This window comes from Trichosurus vulpecula, chromosome 1 (genome assembly GCF_011100635.1).
Source record: "Trichosurus vulpecula isolate mTriVul1 chromosome 1, mTriVul1.pri, whole genome shotgun sequence".
Lineage (NCBI taxonomy): Eukaryota > Metazoa > Chordata > Mammalia > Diprotodontia > Phalangeridae > Trichosurus > Trichosurus vulpecula.
In genome coordinates, this window is record NC_050573.1 from 518,588,506 (window position 1) to 518,595,437 (window position 6,932).

General features: G+C 37.1%; 1 pseudogene; it reads right to left on the reverse strand.

Moving 5' to 3' along the window:
* Window positions 1–1,626: 1,626 nt before the first annotated feature.
* Window positions 1,627–2,299, reverse strand: LOC118841089 (annotated as a pseudogene).
* Between the last annotated feature and the right edge of the window lie 4,633 nt (window positions 2,300–6,932).

Consider the following 6,932-nt stretch of genomic DNA (forward strand, 5'->3'; position numbering starts at 1 on the left):
ACAAAAGCTCACAAAAGTGAGGTGACTTGCTCAAGTTACTAAGAGCCAGAGATAGAATTTGAACCTATATCCTCTAATTCCAAATCTAAATACTCTTTCCATGGATTTTTGTTGAGGGTGTGATTGTATTTTAGGAAACCAGGTTCTGTTTGACCCAATGAATATCCTCTTCAAGAAGGAAGAGATGATGACTCAAGATGCCAAAGAGATTCTGTGTCAAGCATCTCCTCTCCACCCCGGGTGTATGATTTTATTAGAGTAACTGGGTGGTAAAGTAGATAGAGTGCAGGGCCTGGAGTTAGAAAGACTCATCTTCCTGAGTTCAAATCTGGCCTCAGACACTAACTAGCTGTGTGACCCAGGGCAAGTCACTTCATCCTCTTTGCCTCAGTTTCCTCATCTGTAAAATAAGCTGGAGAAGGAAGTGGCAAATCCCTCCAGTATCTTTGCTAAGAAAACATCAAAAGTGGTCATAAAGAGTTGTTGCACAACTGAAAATAACTAAACAACAAAATAAATGATTTATTGGTGTAACAAACTCTCAGTGAGGAAATTCCTTCCACCAATGAATATTGGTAACTGCGTGTAACTTACAGTCTTAGAGAGTTGTCTGGGGCATTGAGAGGGTAGATAACTTGTCCACAGTCACACAGGGAGCATGTATCAGAGTCATATTTTGACCGAGGTCTTCTTGACTCCAAGACTGGCCTTCTATGCCAGACTGCCTCTCACAAGGCAAGGATTAAATTAAAATGATACGTGTAGCTTCTCTTTAGATTATAAAAACAATTTATACATGTTAAAAGGTCAATTATCAACTTAGTTTGATCTGATGTGAGGAAATCAGTGATTACCCCCAAAAGGGAACAGAATCTGCTTAATTTTAAGGGAAAATGGAGGACATTTATGAAAATATTAGGCATAGGAGGAGCAGGTAAGCATCTTAACTCCATTTAGACACTACACAGGATCAAGTATCTCTGTTTGGTGGCTGTTAGAGGCATGAGAGAGAATAAATTGAGTAGTCTGGTCTTAAGACACCTTTTTTTTTTTCTTCTGAATTTCCTTGTTGAGATCTTAAAATCTACAAAAGCACATAGAGAAATATACTTTTCCTTGTACACTCAAGCCCAAAGCATTTGCAAAAAATGTTTCTTCCTTTTGCATCAATTTGTCAATGTGCTGTGTACATATGTTTTCTAAGTCACAACTTTCAAACCTAAAACTTGTATGATATATGAAGCTTATATAAAAAACCCCACCATTTAAAAACCAACCCCAGTCATCCTCAAGTCATCTTTCTTTTTCTCTTTCTTTCTTTCTTTCTTTCTTTCTTTCTTTCTTTCTTTCTTTCTTTCTTCCTTCCTTCCTTCCTTCCCTTCTCCTCCTGCTCCTCCTCCTCCTCCTCCTTCTTTTCTTCTTCTTCTTCTTCCTCTTCTACTACTACTACTACTACTACTACTACTACTACTACTACTACTACTACTACTACTACTTCTTCTTCTTCTTTTCAAGGTACAACAGTCAGTTTGCCTTTTTTCTAATATTGCTTAATAAGAACAAGAAAAAAACAAGAAAAAATTATTACAAATTAGTTGTTTGGTTCTTTGGCTTTCATATCAGGGTTCAGTCTACTTTGCTGGGCATTTCTACAAGTGTTTTCATCTCTGTGTTAGAGAACTTGGGGGTTAGAAACACAGTGTTTTAGTCAAATACTTCATCAAGTGAGAATGGCTGAACTTCATTCCCAGGTACCTCCTTCAAATGCCTCAATGCAGGTTGTTCTGTTGACCAGGTCTTCAGTTCAGGGTTAGAATGTTGCTCAAAAAGAAGGAATATATCCTGAGATAGAGAAATGTACATTCTTTTCTACCTCCCCTTGAAGCAGTAGCAACTCTGAGCTTAACTTGTGGTTAGCTTCTTCTTCTATGTCAAAATCTTCCAGTTTCTAGGAAATTGTCTACTTTTGTCTTTCTTGCCTGATTTAGGTTGTCTTGAATGGAAATGCCAACTTACTGGCCTTCATCAATGACAATCTGCTTTTCTTCTTGAGGGTGTGATAGAGGATTGAGAGAAAGGTACGACTGAGAGAAAGGTACTCATTCCTGATGTGCTGACCATGAGAAAACACTGGAGTGGCAAAGGTGTTTCCTGAACTGTCTCTTCCAGGTGTTCGGCTCTTAATCACTTTATGATCTTTTGAAAGATGAGTGAAAGTGTTCCAAAATTCTTTGTATGTCTGCTCATGGCAATTAATAAACTGATCCAGTGCTTGTTCAATTAACTGGCTTTTATCCATGATTCCCAATGTCAATAACTGAACAGATATTTATTTGAGCACTCTTCCTCTATTTTTTTATTCTGAGGCCCCCTGCTGCTCTTAAGCAGAGAGGAGTTCTAGGAGCAGGGGGAAGCCTATGCTACCAATTAGCAGGACATCCCTGAACCCTCAAGTCATTTCTTAAAGGAAAGATGGTGCCATAGACTTTAATAAGTGGTGATGAGAATTTTAAAGCCTCCACGAAAGTTCTACTCATTGTGTGATGGCAGTAACTCTAGCTCTCAAAAGCTACACCAGAACAGGGTGAGAGATCTGTTTGGTTTGACCACGTTGAAAAGATATTGATGTGTCCTTAGAGATAGGCTTGAATCTGATGTCTCAAGACCCTGTTTTGAGTATGGAGAAGCTCATTACCAGCAGACAGATCACTTCTTGATCAGTTCTTTTCACATGGCAAGCCATGAAACAGAAACATACATAAAATGGCCCTCAGTCCTATGTGATTACCTTCCACTTTCATAAAGAGAGTGGCAGAAAAGTTGCAAATGTTGCTAAGAATCAGTTTTTAGGTCATCTATGGACATTTACTTACCTGTTATTATATCTTAAGCTATAAGGACATTGGAGCTAAATGTAAGGGAGGTTCACAGGTTCCCCTTGGACAACAACAAATGAGTTAATATTAACTCATTTCAACCCTGCAACAACTCTATGGATTAGGAAGAACTAGGAAGGAAGGAAACAGTCATTTATTAAGTGCTTATTATGTTCCAGGCACTGTGCCAAGCTCTGAGAGAGGAATAAAGGCTAGCCTGGGATCCTCCACAAGATAGAGGCTCCATGAAAAACCCACCAGTGGGAGAAAGGGACATATCTTAGAAATGGATATTTCATATTGAGGATGCCACAAGGGTAGTCATATATTCTAGGGTGAGGAGATCCCAGGTGCTGAGGGAAATTTCAAGATGAGAAGGGCATAACTTAGAAGTTCAGAAGCCAACAGCAGGGCTAGGAGGGCAATGAAGGCCAGTCTGAGGTTCTATACAAAAATGGAGGTTGCAGAAGGAACTCACCAATAGATGAAGGCGGCAAATCTCACAGGTGTGGAAACTGAGAGTCAAAGAAGTAAAGTAAATTGTTCAGGGTCACACAAGTTATGAAGTATCCGAGGAAGGGTTTGAACTCCTCCTGACTCCAAATTCAGAGCTCTACCCCTTATACCATGCTATGTTACACATGCTTTGGAGAGACAAACAAAGGGATTGGTCTTATCATGTGTCCAAAAATAGTAAGAAGCAATTTCATGGGATACCTGGTCATCTTATATTTCAGGATGCATGATGAGAACTTGCAAAAATACTAACCTGAAAATCGTTGTGGCTTATGGTCAATGTCTATAGCAGAGGATGAGGAAACAGAGGAATTCTATGAAGAACTGGAGCAGACCTTCCAAATAAAATCAACATGTCATTTATTTCTCCATATATTTAGTAGAAAAATAGACATAGGAGAGGATAGAAAAAAATGTTTTGAAAACATGCTTGTAGTTCAAGAATAGAAGTTCCAAGCTTGTAGACAGAAGACTTACACCTATAAAATATGAATATATTCTTCAATGGGCATGTTGGAAAGTATAGGACATGAGAAACACTAAATAATATCACATACAAAAGGAAATTAAGTATTTCTATACAGAAAGGAGATGACCTATTTTTCACATGGAATTCATTATTTACACAATTGTTTGTGCATAGTCAGGCCACCTACTTATTAGAGCAAAGATAAAAATTAATGCAAAATAAGAAGTGTCAAGAATATAAATAAAATGTTCTATTCAATCAAAACAATTTTATTCTGATATATTCAAACAAGCTAGTGACTCTGGAAAATGGAGAATGGATAAAAGAACAGATATAAACATAGATTATCAGGATTTCTTAGTAACTTAATGATACCAAGCAATTGCCTCAATGAGGAAGCCAAAAGAGTCCTAGGACAGCCTCAGTCAGAAAAACTAGATTTCCTTGCAGAGACATCTAAAAATCAAAGGCAACATGGTTTTAAACAATAAGCTCATTTGTAAAATTCTTCTGAAGAGGATTCTGGAATATTATCAGTTGTATCTCCTCCTAAAACAATAGAAACTTAGAAAAATAAGTTCACTGAAAGCTATGTGTGAGACACACATATGCTGATATTTTCCAAAAACATTTGAGAATGAAACCGGACTGAGGACAACAGGCTAAAACAAAACAAAACAAAAACCTTCAAAGATCTATTACCACTTTTATAATGAACTCTTTTTTCCCCCATCAGTGTCAGTGTAGCCTCTACTTAACGAACTCAACCTAGTGCTTGATGAAAAAGAAGTGACATTAACAAAAACAAAGATGTTGGAAGAGCATCTGGACAAGACCAAGTATACAAAGAGGAGGCCTGTGCTGCAAGCTATACAGTTTTAAAGGAATTGGAGAAGCCCATTGTTGAGATATCTGAAAGGAGAGGACGTTATGAAAGTATTGGAAAAATTATGGGTGTTATTACAACTGAAAAAAGGCAATTGAGAAGACATCAATAAATATTGACCTACAGGCCTATTTTTTCCTCTCTTCTAAATCTTTGAGAATGATCTACACCAGTATCTAGGGTATATTTTATAAATACAATGAAGGAACAGTCTTTGGCACCAATATTATCTGATAGATGACTTCTTTGTAGTGACCCAATTGACTGAAAGGTGAAGAGAATACAAGAAATGCTTATTGTTTATTGACTGTAAAAAAAGCACATGATTTAGCAAGGGAGAAAATTTAGATTTAATAGATTCCACTCCAGTGAGGTATCTCTCATGAACTTGTTAAAATAATGAAAAATTCCTTAATGTGTGCAACAATAGAGATACTTTTGTTTAATCCCATGATTATTAATTCCAAATATGGTATTAATCATAGCAGCATATGCTTATCATTGTTACGGATAATATCCAAGCAGGAGACTGATTTCACATAGATCAGCGTTTCCTAACATTTTTGTGTGTGTGTCATATCCCTTTGCCTATCTGGTGAAATTTATTGACCCCTTACCTGAATAACATTTTTAGATACATAAAATAAATACATAAGATTAGAAAGGAAATGAATTATATTAAAATATGGCTACTAAAATATTTCTAAAAATATCAAGTTCATGGACCCCAGGTTAAGAATTCTCACTGGTCCTACTGGTAAGGTTTTCCAGGGGCTCCTTTTTTTTCAGAGAACATTGTGTTGATTATATCAAAAAACCAAAATGAAATTTTCATTGATATAAGTGAGCTTGACCTAATAATCCATGTGCAGAAAACATCCAAATGAAGGAAGAATGTCTATTGACAAAATACATGTAACTGAATAGAACACTGAGCTGATCCATCATTACAGTCTGTCTTGAATAGACACTGCAGATGGACAAAGAGCTGGCCCCAGATTTGAAGAGAGTGGGTCAGATTGTATTTGGGGAATTGCCCACTATAATCATTCAAGTAGTAGTTCATTGGGATATAAATTTGGGTAGGTTATATTGTATCCTGAGAGGTAGCATGGTATGGTGGTTAGAGAGCTGTAATAACAATAATAATAGTTATGATAATGATGACAGCACAACAATGAGAGGCAGCTAGATGGTGCAGTGGATAGAGTGTTGGGTATGGAGCCAGAAAGACCTCAGTTCAAATCTAATCACAGGCACTTACTAGCTGTGTGATCTTGGGCAGGTCACTTAGCTTCTGTTTGCCTCAATTTATTCAACTGTAAAATGGAGATAATTATAACAGCTATCTCTCAAGATTGTTGTGATGAAAAGATAATATTTGTAATGTATCTAGCATAGTGCCTGGCACAAAGTGGGTATTATATTAATACTAGCTTCTATCATCATACATCAATGACCTCACTCCTGAAACAACAAAACCTTGTCTTTTTAACATTAATATTCTTATAGTGATGTCATTTGGCTGCAAAATATGTAAAACTACAATCTTTAAGGAATCAAAGCTGAAGTTCAATGGAGAGGCATCTTGTAGAGTGCAGCTTAATGTTACAAACGCTGGAGTGATAGGAAGATGTGGGTTTTAATTCTGCCTCCTATATTTAATGACTGTATGGCCATCAGCAAGTCATTTGACCTCTCTGTGACTCAGTTTCCTCATGAAATGAGAATTACAGTACCTATAGTCCCTGCTTCATACAGTTGCTATGAGGCTTACACGAGATAATATATCTGATATGCTTTGCAAACTTTAAAGTGCCATATTTTATTATTATTGTTATTATTGGTGGTGGTTGTGTTATTTTGGTTGTTGTTGCTATGGTGGGCATAAATGAACTGTAGCACATTTCCTTCAATGATTTGCATGGAATAAATGTCATAAGGGCAGCTAGGTGGCACCATAGTGCACAGAGTGCCAGGCCTGGAGCCAGGAAGACTCATCTTCCTTAGTTCAAATCTGACCTCAGACACTTACTAGCAGTGTGATCCTGGGAAAGTCACTTAACTCCATTTGACTTAGTTTCTTCACCGGTAAAATGAACTGGAGAAGGAAATGACAAACCACTTTCTTTGCCAAGAAAACCCCAAATGGAGTCACAAAGAGTCAGACATGACTGAAATAACT